Here is a 23,669-nt window from a genome sequence, read left to right as displayed (position 1 = left end):
AACTACGTCTTAAAATTATGTCAGTGAGGTGTGCACCATGATTATTCAAACAGATCTCCGCACGTCGCCTCACAACACTCACGGCTCATTGAACCATGTCTAGTGGGGTTTGATGGATTGCATGTTGAATGGATTCACGCAAATCCTGTAATGTTGTAGGTTTTGTTGCTTCAAGTAACCCCATAGGAAGAAGTCAGATTTCGATAGGTCGGGAGAGCGTGCAGGCCAAGGAACATTTCCGCGACGAGAGAGAAACCGTCCTGGAAACATCCTCCCAAGAATGTTGATCGATGCAATTGTTGTGTGTGACGTGGCCCCGTCTTGCTGGAACCACATCTGTCTAATGCGATGCCGTCGCAGGTCTGGGAGTAAAGATTTTTCGAGCATGACCACATATCGAGCACACGTAACAGTTAGTGTTACCATCCTCGTCGTTGAAAAAGTATGGTCCAATAATCCCATCAAAATAAACACCACACCATACTGTTTTTTAGGGCTACGAAGGGGCACTTCATGCAACAACATTGGATTTCTGGGTGCCCAGTAACGGAAATTCTGCTTATTTACACATCCTTCAATATGAAAATGAGCCCCGTCGGACATGATTAACCTCTGTAGAAAGTTTGGGTTCTCATTAATCATTTGAAACAGTGTATTGCAAAATTGTACGCGAGCATTAAAATCCTCAGGGAGCAACTTGTAAATCATCTGAATTTTGAATGAGTGGAAGTGTTGGTCCTGGTGTAATATTCGCCGCAATCTCCTATCTGACATGCCAAGTGACACAGCATGCCGACAAGCTGAACGACTTGGACTTCTAGTTAATGCTTCTCGAACCTTCTCTATGTTGCCTGGTGTTCTCGACGACCTGGGGATTTCTTTGATCTTGCAGAACCCGAAGCTTGGAAATTTTTCACTCAATTAAGAATAGTTTGTCATGTCGGTACTTGTCCATTTCTGCCAATATTAAAATGACTCCGAAACTTACGCTGCGTAATTGTTGCAGAGTCTTTGTTCTTGAAGAAACACTCCACTGCGAAAGCGCGATGTTCGTCCGACCAAAGCTTCATGGCTACTGACGGAAAACTTACTTAATTCTTCCGATACTGCGCATGCGCACCGAACAGTCGAACAAACCTACATGCATACATAATGATTTGAACCACTTTACAAAACAAAACAACAATGAGCACGTTATCTATCGGGTCACGTTTTCTATGTTCATTTTACATCGTTATCGTCTAACTATTTCTGCCGCACCCTTTACTATATACTTTGACATATTCTCTTCAAGTATGTCTGCTTCTTTAACTTTTATCTTTCAAATATTTAGCTTTCTCCACTACCTACTTAAAAACTAAAAGACATATGAAATTGCTTACTCTATCGGTCAACAGAAGACAGTCGTGTTGTGTAAGTTTTGCACGATTTACTAGCTGGAAACATCAGAATATACATTATACTTCGAGCAAAAAGTCTGTCACATATGCTAATTACTTTGAAATTTGTATTTAGTATTTATTTCGGCACGATCATTTGCAATAGACTGCTCGTAATGGGACACTCAACACAGATACTGCACAGATCTTTAATAATTAATTAATCCTAAATAATTACAACAAATCTGCACTATTAACAAGATAGACCCATATATACACAAAGCCATTTTTTATTAATTAGAAACCAATATAGTTTGTGTAGACATATGTTACGCTTTTGAAATAGTTACACTTGAATACCAATCAAGAAAAGTAATTTTTCAGTGAAAAGTAAGTGCATTCAATAAGTAGCCCTTCTTTTCCTCTTACTATGATTTCAACATCTTGCAAATATTGACACGTATTGTATCATTCAGGTGAGACCTTTCATTCGATCTAAATTGTTTCTCGATCTGTATGACGTTACGGTATCACTTTCAGTATTTCATTTTTCAGCCTTGTATGAGTTCTCTTACCAAATGTTTCTTTGTTCTTACTTGTTTCACAATATTGCTTAGGAAAGTGTTTGTCACTGAGGTGGACTTGAACCTTCAACGTTTCGTTTCACCAACTTTATACTTTCATTGACTCTATCGCAGGACAATATTCTAACATGATCTTAGAGCTGGTCTTATATAGAAACTACTAGTGAAGGTGTGGGATCTGCAGGTAACATAATCAAAAATATGATAGAAAATCACGATTTTCCCCATGTATCTCTAAGTCCGATAGCCCACTTCTCCGAAGCAAACTTTAAGGGTTACAATGAAATCAGTTATATAACACAGCTATTTTAGAGGTATCCAGCAATTTCCTGCAAAATGGAGTTATTGTTACTACTTCCTTTTACTTTGGCACTGATAAGAAAAATATCCCAGTTAGAAATTTCCGTTTCAAGGTATTCCTAGTAGACAGGTTAGCTTATAATGAAGGTCTTTGTATGTAATTCATTTCGTGTTTTTACTAAAGAAATACTTTAAAAAATTTTTTTCGGTACCTGTAAATTGTGATTAAAGAAAGCAACTATGTTTTATAAAAAAACGCCATTTACAGAATACATGATACGTGTGTTGCTTTTTTAAAACAGTACAGTGAACTTACACAGAAAATTGAACATTTTTTAGTCAAACGTTGCAATGAATCGGCTTCTTTCAAATATTATACATTGCTTTCAAACAACGTTATATCAAGGTCCATAAAATCAAAAATGATTACAAACTGATGTAGTTTGTATATGATTAATATTTGCATTACAAATATGTGGCAATTACTAGGAATTAACCATATGACTTACGGATCTGGAAGATTTAGTACCACAGATAGAAAATTATTGTATTGAATTTTATTTTAGATAAAGGCATTTATCTTATTTTGAAATTATAATATATATATATATATATATATTGTCATGTTGTTTATACCCTTGGTTTACTCTTGCCTGCTTTTTTTTGGTATACCAAACATCTGTTTCTTTCTACTTTCTACCTATCAGTTTAAAAATTTCGGGCAATCTTATATAGCTTTGCTTCTAGGAAAGACATCAAACTAAATGAATTTACCGTTATATGTTTTCCTACGAGTAATCTGGCAATATTAGACGCCTCAGTTCAGTATCTGTATTACTATCAGTGTTGCATCAAATGATTTACAAATACCTACTTTAAATAATCTTGTCGAAAGATAATTATATAAAAATTTTTAAAAAATGGCATTTGTGACAGAATTACATTTCAACTCCAAACATAATTTATACGATTATTACATATTGTAATATCTCGTACATGATTCTATTTGCAAACTGTAACATATTCTCTTATTTCCAAATAAAACCATGTATATTTAAACAAGCCACTACAAAAGAGGCAGACGACAGTAACACCAGCCCTACCTCTAGCCATGCGATGAAAGATCCACCACCAGTCATGTGATAAAGCGAAAGAGCCAGCACCACCGTTACAGTGGAGCAGCTATAAGATCAAGAGGATCAACGAAAATTGCATGACTCAGTACTTGGCTGGTCAAGTCTCATCCCTTAGTTTGCAGCGGAGCTGTGGGAGAACCTTAACACAATTCAAGCCTTCCAGCTTGCAGGGAGTTCTAAGAGAATCTTCACTTAACCCAAGCCTTCTAGTTTGCAATGGAACTCTAGGACCTTCCTTTCCCACTTAGCTTGCAGCGGATCTCAGCTGGGAACTCCAATCTCTCCGTTTGCAGCGGAGCTTTGAGAGACTCCTTTCCACAAAACCACACAGCCAGCGTGGGGCTTCGTGGTCCTCTTTCCTGCTTTGTTTCCTGTGATACTCTGCGAGACTTTAACCCCTTATTGCTTGAGTGGAGCATTGAAAATTGTACTCCACCTCACGCAGCTTGCAGTCTATCTTTGTGAGGAATACTTCCTTTGACCATCAAGCGTTGAGACCCTGCGTATCCTAATCATTGGAGAAGTTTTATTTAGTGAAATTGTACTATACCTGAAAGTTTTGTAATAAAATTCGTAGCTGGAGAAAATGATCCCCCTATAAAATTACTCTACCTGCTTCAGCAGGACTTTACATGGTAGAAGCGTCGGACTGAACCCGAACCAATGGAACTAAATAATCCTGTCGGGACACTTTTTATTGACCGGAATGTGGATTTTTAAGATTTTTGGGAAAAAAACTGTGTTAATATTTAATTCCCTTTTCAACTGTAAACACTTTTAAACCTCACACTAGCTCAGGTAAAAACACGTAGTCAACAAATATGAAAAAGGTTCTAGACCATCTTTTAATATTCCACGTTTAACCAATATATTAGATACATTACTGTCGACCCCGATTGTTCTTTAAGTTGTTTGACCACTTAGCATTACTTAACCCTTTCTCTACCACTGGGACATATGTGTCCAACAATACATTCTCAGAGAATCCGTGGTAATTTACCGCATGTTATTGCTATGAATCGATGTTCCACTAGTAAAGACGCCTGCTAACGGTTTACAGAATTCTTATAATTGCAGATTCCACTTGAAGGTTTTCCGCCTAGTTTTCGGACAATATACATATCATAACTGAAAATGCAAGATGATCACTCATTTCACTGCTATTGAGACATATAGGTCCCACGTAAAAGTACCAGTGGGATACATATGTCCCTCCTTTCCTACGTGGAGAAACGAAACGGCGGATCTTTTTACTTATACTTTCGGCAACAACTTAAAATAAATATATACTATTTTTTCTCACTCCGTAAAAAATGGTAGTGAAAGAGTTAAGTCATGATCAGTAGACAAAAAGAGAGAACTGCTTCTTTTGTATTTGCAGGACGTCGCTTTAGATTTTGTTGTGCAACTGAAAGCCCAACTCTTACTTAGAGGCAACTAAAGTTTAAATTTGTAGATCTTAATCGTCCTAAATTACTGGTTTCCAGGATGGAATTCGAAACCTTTTATATTCAACATGAAGAAAATGAACACATTGACAGATATATTTTACAAAATAAATACGACTAGGGAGGCAATACCAGAAGCATCAGAAGACCAGAAAATTCATTATTTACCTTTAAGGAAAAGTTTGGTGCAAAAAATAGCATAACAAATTGTATAATCGTTACAAAAGCATTTTTATTCAGCGGAGACTGCGCAAGATCACATGGAAAATAGAACTACATAGACTTTTGACAGGCTATTTACTCTCTTTGTATTAATCTTCAAGCACTTCACTAATTTCCATTAATGATATATACGAGTAATGTGGGTAGTAGTTTTTCTTCACCAATATTTGCACAGCAGTCGAATTATACCATGTACTAAAATATATAATCAACTTCCTAATTATCAAATCTACCGACAAGCGCAACCTACGCACATGCTTCCTTGCACATCCCACTACAGGATGCTTCTGAATACCAAATACTAATCTGCCCCATCACAACAGGGACATGAAACACAATCCACTCGCAAACCCTACCAACACTCACCAATCTGCAACGCAAGGTTAATAGATAATAAGGTTGGGCTATAGGAGAAACAAGACGCTGATTGGCTGGTGACATGACGTCACTGCAGGAGCAGAGCGACAGAAGCGCACAACCACAGGCAAGACAATACATGGCGTTTGATAAAGAATTAATAACTAATAATTTTTACGTATCTTTTCTTACTTAGTTGATTGTCGTGGTCTTAATTTTTAGCTGAAGCATGTCATTCGTGGCCTTGGTTTGGCAAGGTTTTAACTAACATTTTTGGGAAAATTGAGTTGTATGTAATACCTAACAATAGAAATTGAGCTTTATTCAAATATATAACTTGTTGTTGTAACTTGAAAACTAGACGGTCTACTAGTTTGACAAGGTTCTAACTACTTGTGACTCTAATATAGTATTCAGTTTGACAAGGTTCTAGCTGCAGCTTGAGAAGCTGTAAGTTACAGAAGTGTTCCTCTCTTTTATGGCTACGTGTGTACTTTCTACGTTACTTGCCTTAAATTAAAGAGATGATTAAAATGTAAGATGTATTCTACTAACTTACCTTGAGAAGTAAATAATGATATTTTTCTTTCACTACTTTTTATAATCTTGGTACTCCAACTCTAAGCACACACATTTTTCTACTTCCTGAACCGTGTTATATAAAAGTAAATTGGTAAATCGTCGATGTTAAACCGGATTGATGAAACTTGCAGGCAAGGAATATGTGAGCAAGAGGGGAAAGATAGTGCATTGTATAGAATTGGAGACTAAAACGAAAAAATGTCAGGTTCGTTGTTGGTACGAATATAGCAAGAAAATCAGTGCCGATGAAAGATTTGACATTCACGTTTCATTCTATTCTTTGATAGATTAGACAATTTTACGAAATACGACTATTCTAACTATAATGAATCAACCTAAAAGAAAATGTGTTCAGGATAATGAAGAGGAATCAAGGAAAATGGAGTCCAGACTGAAAATACGAAAACAAAGAGAGCTCAATCTCCTAGGAAGCAGAGGTAAAAGTGAGGAGGAAAGCGGGGATGTCGTCCCACCTCTTCCAGAAAATATCTGTGCCGTCCACTACTTTCTAAAATGTTACAATGGGGAAAGATAGGCAAGGGGAACAGCGTGACGCCATGCGTCTCCCTACCTTTTCAGATCCACTTTTACTCCATAGGAAGTATTTTCATTACTTATTAAATATTGCAGGACAAAGTTTCAAGTGTGCAAATAGTTTATCTGTCGACCATCGACATTCCCAAAAACCTGTGTATACTGCAGACAAAACCAATACTATGAATGCAAACACATTCACTGTAAATCCAATAGGAAAAACAGTAATAGTCGTCGGAAACCAGAAGATGAAAGATTTTGCAAGGGTACACACAAAACCTTCCCCAACACTGGAATCCCAATACTACCGAAATGATGATACCAGTAGATTATACCAGTAGAAAGTCATCTGAACATTGCAAAATTTTATGATTTCTACATTAAAAAGTATCAGAATGGAAACAAAACACCAATTGAGAAATCAATAAAGTACCGAATATTTAGAATGGAGTTTAACTTAGATTTCCGTTTGCCAAAAGTGACAGGTGCAATGTGTGCAAGGCGTATAAGGTGGCGAAAGAGACGGAAACTTCTAAGTGGTGAGCAAAAGGACAATTATGAGACGCGTATTTTGCGCAAGGCCCAAATTGAGAGCACAAAAGTGGAAAAAAAATTCCAGTCCTTGTCATCGATTAGCAAGACGTTATTACATGTCCCCATGCAGATATCAGTAGCTTATTTTATAAAATAAAGTTGAATGATTACAACTTGACCACGTACTTGAAAAAAAAATGTATTCTGCTATCTTTAAAAAAACAATGGCAGTACTTCCTGGGAATGACGTTGCGAGTGTTTTCAGGAGAATATTAGTTTCAGTGCTCAAACAAAATGAGATCATGGAACTGATATTTTGTCGATTCCTGTGTACCACAAGTCTGTAATTCTTATATATCACATGCAATTTTGGAATTTGAGAGAAAATCCAAACATTAATTCTGTATTAATGAAATACTCTCTTCCAGGACATTCCTGTGTTCAGGAAGTTGATCGCGTGCGCAGTGCAATTAAAGAATCAATGAACAAGACGGACTCACGTTTAGGTCTCGTAAGAATAGTGAAGAGTGTAGACCGTCACAACCCACACCGTGTTGTTCAGATGAGGCCGAGTGATTTTAGAAACTTTTGGGACGACAGCAAAACTTCTAAATTACAAAACCATTCCATTCACTCAAGTAGCTAACTTTATGTTTACTCAACACTTCACTACCGTGTTGTTCAAATCAAACCATGACAATTACGAGTCTGTTCATGCAGCAGACATCAAATTGACAGTCTAAAGTTTCGCGTTTCAGCAGCAGTTTGAATTTTTTTTTCTTTTTTATACCAAACTAAAACAAAAGCATTGTGCGAGGTTTTCAAAATTAAAGAAAAAATACATTAAAGAGTTCTTTTTATTCATGCCCCTGGAAGGCAGGGAATATTATGCTGCACTCGTAAACTTGCAACTAGTATTCGACGCATATTTCATTTAAACAAAATATGAATGGTTAATCCAAGCAAGTGCAATTACACCGTTATCGTCCTAAATTGTGTCGGCTTTTTTTCGTCATTTTGGTTTGACAAGGTTCTAAGTGCAGTTAGAACCTTGTGCCTCTGAAAATGATCATTTCAGCAAGACAAGGTTCCCACACAGCAATGAAATATTTTCAAAACGTTTCTAAAACGTACCATCATTTTCCTTCAGAAAATGTATCCTACTTCCCTTAAGGAAATATATTCCATATGTTGTTGAAAACATTTTCCAAATAATACTGAAAATATTTTCGCAATATACTCAAAAACGTTGTAGAAATATTTTATACGCCGTTAGAAAAGTTTTCCGAAAAATGTTTTCTGAATCATTTCCACACATTACTGAAAATGTATTTGAAACGTTTTATACAATGTTAACGGAATGGTTTTTAAAATGTTTCGCATGGAATATTTTAAAATCATTTGCCAATAACACTGAAAATCATTTGTCTAAAATAAAGAAATTTTTTCTAAATATTTTTACAATGTATTGGGTACTTAGTTGAAATGTTTTCTGAAGATTTTTAATCCATTTTTAACAAAAATTAATGTTCTGTAAAATAATAATTTTAAAATATTTTCCACTCATACCAAAAAATATTTTCTATACATGACAAAAAATATTTAGTGAATATTTTCCGTACATCACAGAAAATATTTAATGAACATTTTCTGTGCATGACAGAAAATATTTAGAGAATATTTTCTGTACATGACAAAATATTTAGAGAATATTTTCTGTACAAGACAGAAAATATTCAGAGAATATAAGGTAGACATATCAAAAACATTTTCAAATTATTTTCCTTGGTGTTTTGTAACAGTAGAAAATGTTTAGAAAATATTAAACTAGTTTTAGATATGAATTTGTGCTAAGAAAGAAAATATTTACGATTCATTTTTCAAATAGCAATTGATATGTTTTTGATTTGTTATTGCATGTAGTTTCAGAACGTACTTAAAATACTTTCTAACGAATTCTGGTTTTCACATAGAATATTTTAAAATTCTTTCTGAATATTTTTTCGTAATTACCACGATAACACCTACAGTTTCAAATACATTTCTTTCTTCAATACTGAAGGAAATGCATTCTGAACAGTTTTCCAACTCTTGTAAGTTAAAATATCTGGATTTCATTTTTACAAATTGATGGGGTGGTAGAAGTCTGTGTATGTTGGAACCGGTTTAGAACACACGGAAACTTCTATCATCACATAAATTTGTTGAAATAAATTCTAGTATTCTAACTTATGGGTTGAAGAAAGAAATGTATTTCAAACTGTAGGTGTTATGGTGGTAATGACGGAAAAATATTCAGAAAGAATTTAAAATATTTCTCTGCGAAAACCAGAAAATGTTAGAAAATACTGTAAGTACGTTCTGAAACTACATACAATAACAAATCAAAAACATATCAATTGCTATTTGAAAAATAAATCGTAAATATTTTCTTTGTTAGCACAAATTCGTCTGAAACTAGTTTAATATTTTCTTAACATTTGCTAATGCTACAGAACACCAAGAAAAGTAATTTGAAAATGTTTTTGATTTGTCTACCTTATATTCTCTGAATATTTTCTATCATGTACAGAAAATATTTTCTAAATATTTTGTCATGTACCCGGGATCCCTTAATATTACAAGGCGACACCACAGGGGGCACTGTGCAGTACAAGTGGAGAAAACTAAATTATCTCGGACACACATTCTATATCTATGTCAATATTCATTTAAAAATATGGAGGAACAATAACAATCGGAATAAATCACATGCATTTTGTGAAAAGTATTCTTAATGGAACTAAAAAAATAAAAATGCTATAGTACAGTTTCTTACAGAAGTATTAAAAATATACGAAACTTACAAACACGTGTATATAATAAGTTTTTCTTATAAAGAGTCACTATAAAACGTGATCATATCATCATGAAACCATTTTATTGCACCATGACTCTTAACACAAGGACGACGTGGACCACTCAGATGTCCACAGTCGAGGTGTCTTAATTGTGCTCTACGTTGTATGTTTTACACAACACTAAAACAGCTATTGTAGTGCGTAGAATAAATGACAGAGCACAAGGAAGACATCCCAGTTATCAACATGTGAGTGGTTCATGTCGTCCTTGTGTTGAAAGTCATGATGGAATAACTCGAGTATAAAGAAATCAGGTCTACTAAGCTAAAGTACATAATTATAAAAGGAAAGAAAATGCAAGACTGGACTAAGATTTGAACCTGTAACTTCAACTTACCGTATCGATGCATTAACCACTAGGCTACTCACTGTTTCCGAATAGTCATTCATTCTACCACTCCTGAAGTCAGTGCTCAAGCAACCAGACCGCATTGACTATACCGCAACTTGTGAAGTACTTGGGCAACTAGTGTCTATACTACAGAACCCCACTGGTGGTAAGATTTATACATGATAAATGGGGAAAATAACTTATTTTATATCATGTAAATATTTAATGCGATATACAATCGATTATTTCTTTGAGTTATCGTATATAATAGAGAAATTATCCTTAAAATGATCTAAATTCCACCATCCTACATTCCTTATGATTACATAACAAACCGAAAGCCAAATAAAGGAATGAACTTTCAAAAGACAATACATAAAATAAAATCCTGTACATTTATTGAGAATAATTACAGTAATAATTTATTAAATTTTACATTAAGTATACATTTGTAGTACACAATATATTTACTGTGAATACATAAACAAAAAGTCTATATTAATTTAAGTCTACTAATTGCATACCGTACATTATAATAGTTTGAAATGTATATACACCTCATCAGTGTATCAATTTTAACAAGTTTTATTTAACATTTAAAAAAAACACTTTGTAAGACAGGGGTGCCCACAAGGGGGGGGCTATGACGCAAAGTGCGTCATTGAAATATTTGGGGGAGGGGTTAAAAATTTATATAAATATGTTTGAGGAGGTGTAAAAAAATAATCGAAAAGATTTTTTTTCATGGAAGAACTCCTACGGATAGACAATTGAGGGGGGTGCGTCATGGGCATGAGGGGGGGTGGGCACCACTGTGTAAGAAAAGTTTGAACAGAGTTGCATCTTACAAACTCTTTCCCACACCCTAGTATTGTAGTTCAGAAGATGACTGTACCAATCACCGAAAACCAAGCAGCAGAATCATGCATTTACTTACGTCCCCCCTCCCCTCAACACACACAAAATAAGTTAAACTATTTCTTGAAAAGTTCTCTGTCACCTTCATCTAAGAATATATTTAACGATACGAAGTAGGTATATTATACATTACTTTAGAATCTGAAGTGTGATTTAACTGCCATAAATTAAAACAGCATAATATGCACGCAAATTAGCTTAAATGAGTACCATACACATCACACGAAACGAGCTACGCCAATAAAAAAAATCACAGTCAATAAGAATTAATTAGATCTTCAGTCTATATTTTTAAATTGGTGTTATGTTGACGCTATGAATTTTGGGCTTCCTATACTAAATGTCTCTATGCCAAACTCTCTATATATACAACGTTTTTCGTCGAATCTGCAAATTGAGCAAGCCGCGCGCTAATGATGGGAGGCTGATGATAGTTCATCACATAGGAAGACACTTTGAAATGCTAGGTGAGTCACAACACTTTCTTCCTTTTTCTGGGATTCATCCTTACTTACGGTCAAATTTGGTACCGTCTATGTAGTACCTGTGTGCGGCGTACCTTGAAATCATCTCGGTTGATAGCCTCCAAACACAGTGGACTCCTAAAATAAAGCAATTGTAAAATTACTATTTGTAGCATGTGTGGCAAAATTTAAAAACGAAAGATATCTCAGAATCAAGGTTAAGTCAAACGAAGCGTTTTATGCGTTTTTTTTTTTATCTTACCTCAGGCTATCCAAAATACTAAAACATTGTTTCCTATACTTTTGGAAGTTACATACTAAATATCTTAATAAATATCACTCAAATTTGGTACGCTGAATAAAGTTATAGTGTAGATATAGAATTGAAACTATGATCCAAACTTAAAATAATATTACAGAACACAATAAACTTAATTTAGGATGAAAATGGAAATTGTAGATGCATGAGTATTACTGAGCGAAGGAAGGAAAGTAACTCAGCTGGGTTACGAGTTTGACAGTTCATACACAGAAATCGTTCGGTGGTTTATATTTCCTGCTTCGACTTAAAAGATAAAGAAGATAAGCTCGCTTTAAAAAGAGTTAAAAAGAAAAAAACTTTTAAAAGATTTAATTTATTCTGAATTTTTGTTCAGTATTTGTAAATAAATAATGTAGAAAACCGACACAGAACTTGCCCGCTGGACTCTGGCGCCCAAATCCCAACTCCGCTATATGCATGCCTGCCATAAAGTAATAGAGATAAAAACTTTTTTAAAAAAGTGCAGATTAAGCCTAGCTTAATATTTACATTTTTTTAACGATACCTACAGTATGGCGCTAAATTCGTCGTACAAAAGCAGAGGAGTGTGTCCTGAGAGTAAAACAAACAAAAAAGTTCCAATAAACTTACGGCGAAAAGCCCATCGTTCACGTGTTATAGGCTGCCGAAAACATGAAAAAATCAATTGTAAAGGTCCATAGCTCCAAAACTATGGGACCTACCAAAGTCGGGTCAAGACTTCACTTAGGAACTAATATGTGCTCTATTCAAAAATACATGTTTTAGAATCCTAAGGTACTCACGCAACAATTTTTATGGAGCTAGTTGGAGAATACTTTATATCATAGGCCCGTAGTCAAACTCACTCTATAAACATTGTTGTGGAAGCACCTCAGGATTCTGAAACACGCATTTTTGGATAGGGAACATACTAGGTTCTAAGTGAAGTCTTGACGGGACCAAGGTAGGTCCCAAAGTTTTGGAGCTATGAACCTTTAAAGTTCATTTTTTCATGATTTCAGCAGCCTATAACACATAAACGATGGGGTTTTCGCCCTATGTTTATTGGAACTTTTTTTTTTACTCTTAGGAATCACCCCTCTGCTTTTGTACACCGAATTTAGCGCCATACTGTAAAAATTAATAAGGTAGAAGTATATGTGGTCCTTCTCACTATGCTCACTTATATATATATATATATCTTAAAGGCTAGTGATAAATAACACCAGCCCTCTGCTCCTATACCACCCTGTGATACCGGAGCAGGACGTTTGGGAGCGAGACGTTTGGACGCAAAGCCGTATATCTAAATAGGTTAATCTACTTAAATGGGATATATTGTACTTCAAAAATAGAAACCGGATGATTACGTACTAAAAGCCTTAAAAATAGGCATTAATATCACTAAAACTCAAAAAATAACTGCACAACCTAAAATTAAGAAGTTCGGAAAGGTTAAATTTGATCCACGTTTTCTTTAAAACGCCATGGCAAACAGTCACTGAAAGTCTCAGTTGCAACAAATGTAGTTCTAATATTTTTTTGTATAATGCAAAAAAAAATGGGTCTAATTATTTTGATTTTAGAATGATATATCCTAATTTCAGGAAAATCGGAGACAATGACCTGCAGAAATTTTTCTCAGCATGAATCTATATTGGGCTAAAATAAAATTTGCTGTAGGCATCCTACAGCACCCCAAAGTAAACTTCTGTGAAGTTATCTTTACAATACCTCTAACGTAAAGGATATTCATAACTTCATAGCAATTCATAACACTGCACTACTGCTTATTACTACGTATTTGCAACACAGATAATTGGAAAGGAAACAACAGTGAAATCTAATATACCTATTGAATAATTTACTTTGTCTTATGTTACAATTACCATGACATTAACATTCCATGACGGAATTATGGGCCAAATCCAGCATTATTCTGCAATGTCAACAGTTTCAAAATTCTGTACGGCGACTTCTTTCATCAGCTTGAATCTATTTTCTTCTTTCAGTTCAGTTGAATTTGAGTTTAACGTCCCGTGAACAGCGAGGCCATACAAAACGTGAACCTACTGATTAACGTGGAATCCGAACCACGACGTGAGCTCTCGTCGGGAATTTTCTTCTTTTCTTGGGCGAATCGTCTTCTCGAAGCATTGCCTTGTGTCCTGCTTCTCTTTTTTCCTTCGAAATGCATCAATAAAGCGCCAAATCAACCAATGTCGTTTCTTTACGTTCGATATATTATAAAGAACAGAAGTTTGTTTATTTTGGGGTGTCATTGGCTACCTACAGTAAATTTTATTTGACACATTCTTTCTATTTAAATGTATAGTTAGTGCCTATTTCTATGAAAATTTATTAATATTATAGTGTCTCAACTTTCTATCAATACAATAGAGTCTCAACTATATGGTATAATGGGCATATCGAATAATAATAATAAAACATTCAATAAATACTCACTTCCTGAACTACCCAATACATAGCATAAAGAACACCATTTTCATTCCAAAACCAGCTCGTATTCATCTTTTCTGATCTCTCGGAATAGGTCAGTACTTAATAAACATTTCTTATGTTTTGTACCATGTGTTTTAATAATCTATTATAGAAAAAGAAAATGCAAAAAATTAAAATATGTACAGTATTTTACAAATTTTAAGACATCTTTATAGTAACTAAAAATTAATGAAAAACGTACATTGTTTTTAACTTAAATTAGATATCTGGTGCCTTCCATTTCAATTGAGGCAAAAATAAAAAAAAAATAAAGTTGTACCATCACCATCTCAGATATTGTTCAAACTTTTTTTAATAGAAACTAGACGTGTTTTAAGCGACCCGTATTTTTTTTTCGAAAAAAAATTTCCACCAAGTAATGGGCCATCAAGGACGGGGGAGTACAATTCATGAATTGTAGAAAACGTGGAAAATGGTCAAATTCGGAGGCTCACAATTCATCTATGGAGACATGTAGAGTTATAATTCTTGTTGTGGTATGTACATAGGGATATGAATAAACTATATTTCATTATAGTTTGGTTTGCGTATGCGTATCTTTTTGTACATAAATTAACAAATGAACGTAAGTTTATGTGAAAAGTCGAAGTTTATGCTTTCTTCCGGTTCGAATGTTAAATTCCGTTTTCAAGGTTGGTAAGACCTAGTTACTCGCTTCCCCCCAAAAAAAAAGTATCGCTTCTGTGTGCAACCGTTTTATCGCAAAAAATTCGAGAAATCGTCAAATTTTCAAAAATCGTCATTTTCTCGAAAACATCATAATTTAAAATTCTTAAATTTTGTGAGATGGTTCAACTGTACATGAATAATAAACACCAAATAGCATTCTCGACCAATGCTTCATGAATGAACTACAGCCTTTTTAAGTTAGCGAACTTTCTTTAACTTTGAAGTCACAGTTGGCAACAATGAAAACAATGAAAGTGTAAAAAAATGTTACCGCAAAGCATCGTGTAAAATTTCAAGATACAAATTCTATTTGACTGCATGTGAACTTCGCTTAAATTGGACTGTTATTCTGCAAAGGGAAGTTCAGAATGATAACTGGAGAAACGAGCAAATGTCCTTCTTTACGGGAGTGATATATTATTATGAAACAACTGACAGTTTTGCCGTAATAAGCGATGACAAAACACACAATTCGGCTCGTACTCATAGCCATGAATAAGATTCTAAAAATACTCGAAGAAAAGCGATAATATGTTATAGAAAAAGGTTCGAACACGTGAAAATAAGTGTCTGGAGAGAGGGGGGATAAGAATGTGGCAACCCGGGAAAACGAAAAACAGATTCAAAGTATTAAACCTGCAGAAAAATTCGTGAGTATAGTGCAAGTACCAACTCCGGGTATTACTCTCGTCTTGTTGCCAAAAACCGAATTCGACAATTAAAAAAAAATGGGAAAGTGTGCGACCGGTAACTGGTATTTACCGAAGTCATCTTTGGCTTTTATGGCAGTAACGGCTCATCATGGACTAACTTCATGCTTTCCCCAAAATCGAGCTTCTGCAATTCAAAGTGTAGATTTAAGAAATCTGCAAAAATGAACTTTTGTTACATGCATATATGATAACCAGTGATGGATAGCAGAAATATTATCAATAAATCATAAATTACATGAAATTGCAGTGTTCTTTGTGTTTCCAGGAGGCGCGGTAGCTCAGTGGTAGAGCGTTCACCTCCGGTGCTTAGGGTCCTTGGTTCGATCCCAGCTCGCGCCGTGTGGACTTTGTGGTGGACAAACACCGTGCTGGTGGGTTTTTCGGAGTTCTCCCGTTTCCCCCCACTTTCTTCATTCCACCATTTCACTCATTTCTCATAATCACTGTCTCCTTTAGCCTAACCGGCATAAACGTGGGACGTAAAACGCCCAAGATTTCATTTCATTTTTTTCTTTGTTTCCACATGGACCTTCAACAGGGTACACGTTTCCAGAAGAGAATAAGAGAAGAGAATATAAGTGTTTTGTGACTATCGACAACGTGCTACGAGTTGTGAGTGCACCAACACCTATTGGAGCATCTGCCATGGTGACATGCTATTAGCGAAGAAGACACTAAGCAAGCAAATAATTACTTCAGAGTGGAAAAAATCAGTGAAACTTTGTTTCCGAAAACCATTTTAAGTAAGTTTAAAATTTGTTTCGTAATCGTAATTTTCATCTCAGGTTACATCGGTTTAAGAAAACGGAGTAGGGGGAGGCTCATATTATTTCAGAGAGCCTTTTTGATCAAAATAATAAAAAGGAGCCAGGAAAAACTTTTATCCTTTATTTAATGAATGTGAACCACAAACATCATCAAATTGTTGCACTTTCATTGTTTTCAGTGTTGCCAACGGTGATATTGAAGTTAATGAAACCTCGCTAACTTCAAGAGGCTGTAGTTCATTCGTGAAGCATTGGTCGACAATGCTATTTGGTGTGTTTATTATTCATGTAAAGTTGAACAATTTGACAACATTTCAGGATTTTAAATTATGGTGATTTCGAGAAAGGTGATTTTTGAAAACTTGACGGTTTCTCGAATTTTTTGCGACAAAACGGTTGCACACACAAGCAATACATTTTTTTCGAAGCGGGTAACTAGGTCTTACCAACCGTAAAATAGAATTTTAAAATTCGAACCGGAAGTGCTCGAAAGAAAGCATAACCTTCGACTTTTCAGATAAACTTACGTTCATTTGTTAATTTATGTACCAAAAGATACGCATGCGCAAACCAAACTATAATAAAATATATTTTATTTATATCCGTATGTACACTCATGTCCAAAATGATTGTCGCATATCTATAACTGTCTTCTTGTAAGAATATAATTTGATAATGATTTTGCAGGGTACTATAGATACTGATACTACATGTATAATCAGGAAATGTACACTCGTAGTAAATTTCAGAAGAAAAGAATTACAAACACGAAAATTAGAATGAGTAAAACAAAATATTGCTAAATTGACAAGAAAGTTTTATTTTCGTTTTATTGTTCTTATTTACTGCTCTTTTGACATGAAATTTGCCACATACATCGTCCTTCCCGATTATACACATACTACATTATAAGAAATACCGGACGAATTCGTTATCAAATTATATTCCTACAACAACATATTTATATACATGCGACAATAATTATTGTCATGAGTGTACATACCACAACAAGAATTATAACTATCTGTCTCCATAGCTGAATGGTGAGGCTACGAAGTTTACCATTTTCCACGTCCTCTAAAATTCGTAAATTGTACTTCCCGTTTTGATGGCCCATTACTTGGCGGGAAAATCTTTTCCGACAACAAAAAATACGGGTCATTTAAAAAACATGTCTAGTTGCTATAAAAAAAAGTTCCAATAATATCTGAGATGGTGATGCTATTTTTTTTTTTTTTTTTTGCTGAGTTGAAATGAAAGGCGCAAACCATTATTTATGTTATTTATATGTTGATTCATTTTGCAATAGCAATCTACATGTAACTATATATCGGAGCCTTATATCTATTATAATATTTATCATAGGTAGAAATACGTAATACGTAATGCATAGTACTCCGTAAGGAAGCTATTATGAACTCAAGGCATTATGTAAAGTGATGATGCAGAACCACAGGAGTGAAGTAAAGCCATATTAGATGTAAGGCATAGTTGTATGGGATATAAAATTTTTACACTACCTTCGGTTACGTGCATATCCACCATCGCTGACATACCCGCTCCATACGGAAGCACACTAAGCTCATCCTGCTACGCCCTTGTGCTCACTCTGTTAATAATATTCGTGCTTTTCAGTGGCTATCTAGCACTGGTTGGTTCGTATTTTTCGCACTGTCGTTCTATCATTGCTTTTTTTATGGTAATCTTTACTTTCAATTTTCAATACATATATATTTGCGCCTGATTTACATAAGAGTTGTACTTCTGCACTTCTGATGCACAGAGTTAAGTTGTTCTAAAGCAGAATATACTTTCGGAAAGAAGAACAGGTTACAAATACAAAACATACCTAAAATATAAAAACTTACTCTTTTCTTTATCATAGCACTATCGTATTCTAGATTCCTCACCCAACTAAATGAGGATTTCACTTACGAAGTATCAATAACACTAAAACTGTATTCTGTAAACATAGCCGCCCGCTGCAGGGAGCACTTGCTTTAACAATGGACTTTCCTAATTAGTATTAAAATATGCTAAATTTTTTATTCACACACAACAGTTAGTAAAGTTAGCAGTGAGTTGTAATAATTGTATTTTACATTAAATATTATGTGGTTCTAGGTATTTGTATCCGTGACTTTGCTTGTATGTCGGTCCTTTTGCCCACTCCCCCCTGTAAAAAAGTCCTGTGGGAGTTACTATGTCTACATTTCCCTTTAAAATTCGCTTATATACTACATATACATCTATATAGCAACTAATTTTTAATGAAGATGAATATATTTATGATTACGCCAACCACACGATTAAATTAATCGAGAGCCGTAATTAGTAGACACTACTTTAATTGGTTAGTGCATCGCATACACGACAATGACAACTAGCATATCTGAGGATGTTTCATACTGTGACCAGAAAACTTTACTTCGAAATATCCCATACTGCAGCTAATTTAATATTATATAAGAATTTCGATACTCGAAAAGAAAGATCAATTGAGACGTGTTAATTTATCCTGAATAACTGAGTCCTTCAACCAAGGAAGAGGGGTTCAAATAACTAATTGTCTATAACAGCCCAAGTACCGGCAATAATTAAGTGCAATGAGCAATTACAAAGACGAGACGGCTATTTTTACCGCAAAACTGTACAGCTGTTATTCCTTTTGCTTAATGTAATCAAGTAAGTTGGTTAACACCTTTTGACAATTTTCTTGGTAACTAAAGGTCAGAAGGTATAGCGTCGTTGGCTTCCCGCACTTGGACCTGCTCGTCACTGGGGGTGTGGTAAGAGGATAGCAAATCACCAGCCACCATTCACTGCGCTCAGCGAGCCACGAGTAACCAAGCTGGCAACTCCCCATAAACGTCACTACAACTTTTCACGGGAAAGCAACGACGTTATACCTTCCGTACTATAGTAATCCAAGAAAAGGCAAAGTGTAGTTTCACTGAGTGCTGCTCGGTTACTATTCGGCTACACGACTTCTAGCGTAGTTTTAACCGAAATTCGACTACCAGCAGCTAAGTTATCATTTAATTCTTACTCTGCACACGAAAAGAAAAAAAAGTTCATATGGACCCGTGGTCAAACGTCTATAGTTACAGGCTGCCGAAAACGTGGGAAAAGGAAATTTAGAGGTCCAGAGTTCCACTACTGTGAGACCGATCCCAGTCGAGTCAACACATTACTTAAGAGCTACTACGTGCCCTATCCAAATATCCATATTTCAGAATCTTGTGGCACTTACACATTAATTTTTATAGAGCCAGTTGAGGAATACTCAGAAAAGTTGAAGTGCTCATAAACTGTCCATTGATACGCAAGCACCGCAGTATTCTGAAACATGGGTATTTGAATAGGGCACATACTAGTTCTTAAGTGATGTCTTCCTTGACTGCGCACGCTCCCACACTGAAGCTATAGATTTTTAAAGTTTATTTTCTTATGTTTTCGACAGTCTATAGCTTCGGAAGTATGGACTTTTGACCACAGGTCCATATCAACTATTTCTTTGCTCTGATGTGACAAATCACCTCTGTAGGTTTGATGCTTTAAACTTTCTTACATCCTATATATATACCAAGGTTGGCTGGTTTAAACCAGCTGGTTTTTTCAAAAAAACCAACTGGTTTAAACCAAAAAACGAAAAATGTTCGTAAAAGTGTAAGTGTTTGTAAAATCTTGATGAACAGACATTTGTGGGTTATCACGTTTCACTCCCATTATTCGTGTTATATTCAGACCTAAATTCCCCATGCATTACTCAAAAAGATTATACTACAAAAGCAACTTTTTTTTTAAGCTTATAAATGTTTGTAATTTTTTTGTAGTTATTATTGTTATGTAATTGCAATCAAAGAAAAATACTAAATATTGTTTCGTTTCAATGTTTACTATTGATAAAATACTTCGAAATGCCGTACTTTGTGTGTGGGGGGGGGAGTCATACAGACCCCACGAGAGGCAGTTAGTGAAATGAGAAGTATTTCTGGTATCTATTTATGTATAAATGAGTCTGAGCCAAAGTGGACTCAAATAATTCGTATCTTTATTCACTTTTCTTACTGATATGCAAATTAAGTCGCTGTATTTCTTTAATTTGTATCAATAAAAGTCATTGTTAACTAACTTGAACTAAATTAGTTCTTCTGTACTCCGTAGTACTTTGAAATTGTCCATATGTAATTCTGTGTAATAGTTTCACTTGTGGAGCTGTTTATCTTTTTGCTCTTCTGAAATTACTCTTGACAATTATATCAAGAAGCATGTAAAGATCAGTTCAACGTATTTTTATGAGGATTCCTTCGTGAGTGAGTCGGCAGACGTATCGCATTTGTGGCTAATTAGTCCTGGTTCCGAGTTCAAATAGAGGACAATTTCTCTCGGATGTAACTCGAGAAGCGGTTTTTATTCCGCATTAAGCTTATGTGACCCCTTTCAGGATAACCCGGTTGTTGCATAATAACATCAAGATGAAACAAACTTATTTCTGTCCATATATGATATGAATATATAGAGCAAATTATTTAAATCAAACAAACCTGGTTTAAACAAAAAAAGTTTTTTTTTGTTTTTTTTAACAAAAACATGGTTTTTGCCAACCCTGATATATACTAATATAAAGAAACGTGGAGAAAGATATATTGTCTACTGTAACGGTTAGTGACATAACCAAGAAGGCAGCAATCTTCTAGAACACAGGCTCGTTTTCCCATTTAGCAGTAACCTCTGGTGCTTGGGGTCCCGGGTTCGAACCCTGCCTACGCCAAGTGAACTTTGTGGTGGACAAACACCGTGCTCGTGGGTTTTCTCGGGGTTCTCCCGTTTCCTCCCACTTTCTTCATTCCACCATTTCACTCATCTCCCATTATCACCGTCTCCATTAGCCTAACCGGCATAACCGTGGGACGTAAAACTCAAAGATTTCATTTCATTTCCATTTAGCAGTAATAAAAACAGAAAACAACGTGCCCTGCGTTGCACTAACCCGTCTCCACTCGCTAACGCTCACTCGGCATTATTATGTGAATTAAATGTAAAGCTTTGGTAAAGAAAGAAACCAATTATTACACTTTTAGCCAAAAAGTAGGCGACGACCAACTTCGGAATAAATAGTTGTTAGTGTGCTATTCCACTATCATCGTTTATGCGCGTAACCCCCGTCGATGACGCGCCTGCTCCCTACGGGCGCACCCTTATCACTCGGGCTTTCGTGCTGCACTTCTGTCCTTACTCAGTTAGATAGCACTCGCGCTTTTCAGTGGCTACCTAGCACAAACTGGGGCTTAAGTTTAGAGTTGCCCCTCCAGTCTGTAGGTGCCCTGGGACTTTGCAACATACAAAAAACAGTGCTTAAAGTATTAAAAATTATTACATTTCACTTAACTTTAGTACTCCGTTGGCTTTACAAAAATTTAAAAGGTTTTCTTCATTATTTTTGAGCATTCATTACACCTGTTCGCCATATTTTACAACTACCATGCTGCTGAAACCTTCCGCGAATGCTTCCGCATCCGGCAAATAGTACTAACTTCCACATATCTTTTCTCGTATTAAACATAACTCTCATACCGAACTTAAATTCCTAAACATCAAATAAAAACTTCAAATTATCATTTCTTACCTCATTTCTCCTGTAAATTTTCCTGATTTTCATAAAAAGCGGTGCAGATTGACATAAGGAGAGGTCAGTATAAGGACAGTATGGACGTACAACATAAAAACTACAGTGCATAAGGGTAAGACACGCCCCAACTACGCATCGATAAGTAGGGCCCTTTGAAAAAATATAGTAGAGTAGGGTATGGTAAAGTAGAGTAAGATATAAATAAGTAGGGTAGGGTTTAGCTTAAAGTTAGGTAAGTTTTGATTCTTTTTCATAAAATTATTAATGTGTAATTTCTCCTTTCTGAGTGAGAGTATCTGCTGGAGCGGACGTTGTAAATTAACCCGTGCAAAAAACACAAACCAGTTTGGGGTTGAGGGGCAACTCTAAACTTAAGCCGTTAAGAGAAATACAAAGCTCTACCCTAATCTGAAAATGGAAGAAATTTGTCAAATGTTATAAATATATAAATAAATAAAAACTTACTTGTTTCAAATGTTAGCTTCTTTGCTTCTTTCTTTCTTTCTTCATCACTATTAACAGTGTTTTTCTCGCCTCCGACTTAAATGTAGTCTTAGTAGGCTCCAAATGCTAAATTCGATAGGTGATCTCTATTGAACATTTTGACTTGTTACTATTTTCTTCAATGGAAGGAATATTTCAAGCAATTTATTTGTATTCATCTTCACAAATGAATGATCCACCAGTATCTAACACTCATTTGTTTTCAAAACTCGCTGGTTCAAATCAGCGTTGCCAGACTGACAGTTCGGAATTATTCCAAAACCTGATCGAAATTATGCTAGATTCGGTCAAATTATGCTAGATCCTCATAATTACTATTTCAGGAGTTTTAAAAGAAAAAAAACGAAGTTGAGATACGATAACGTAACTTAAAATACGCAGAGGTCAAGAATGCGTGGATAGAACTCAATACTTCACGCACCAAAGCTTAACTCAACTAACTAGTGCAGTCGTTCCCAAACTCAATGGCGTATATATCGTATAAATGAATGCAAAGTGTTTGTTTACATATTTTGAAAGAAAATTACCTATCAGCATAAACGGAGTTGGGAATTGTCTGCTGGGGGGGGCAAATTTTTGGTTGGTCCCTGACCTTTCATTTCAGGAATAAAGGTGGTCATGAAGTCAGAAATAAAGATGGTGAAATTGTCAAAAAGTTGGCAGGGGATAATGGCCCCCATAGCTCCGACCATGCCTCGCAGTTAAAGAATTAGAAAACCGTGGGTGAAGCCAAAAAAAAAAACAAACAAACAAAGCCATTTTTAACTTACTTCGGAAAATAAGACTGCCTGTATGGTTTACCGACTATATGAATCGATGAAAGAGGATACATTTCTGCCGTTCTTTTTCTTCCCACGACCAACTTATTTCTCATCTTCAGGTTTTACGG

The 23,669-nt window shown here is 35.3% G+C and overlaps 1 long non-coding RNA gene across 1 annotated transcript; it reads right to left on the bottom strand.

Moving 5' to 3' along the window:
* Positions 1-11,192: 11,192 nt before the first annotated feature.
* Positions 11,193-22,983, bottom strand: LOC145689092 (uncharacterized). Its single transcript, XR_014132092.1, has 3 exons — positions 22,742-22,983; positions 14,439-14,577; positions 11,193-11,827 (listed from the first exon to the last, which is right to left on the bottom strand). It is a non-coding gene; the product is annotated as an uncharacterized LOC145689092 (long non-coding RNA).
* Positions 22,984-23,669: the final 686 nt, after the last annotated feature.

Source organism: Thermobia domestica, chromosome 7 (genome assembly GCF_964235325.1).
Source record: "Thermobia domestica chromosome 7, izTheDome1.hap1.1, whole genome shotgun sequence".
NCBI lineage: Eukaryota > Metazoa > Arthropoda > Insecta > Zygentoma > Lepismatidae > Thermobia > Thermobia domestica.
The sequence above is the reverse complement of the archived record's forward strand: the minus strand, read 5'-3'. Positions and strand labels throughout refer to the sequence as shown.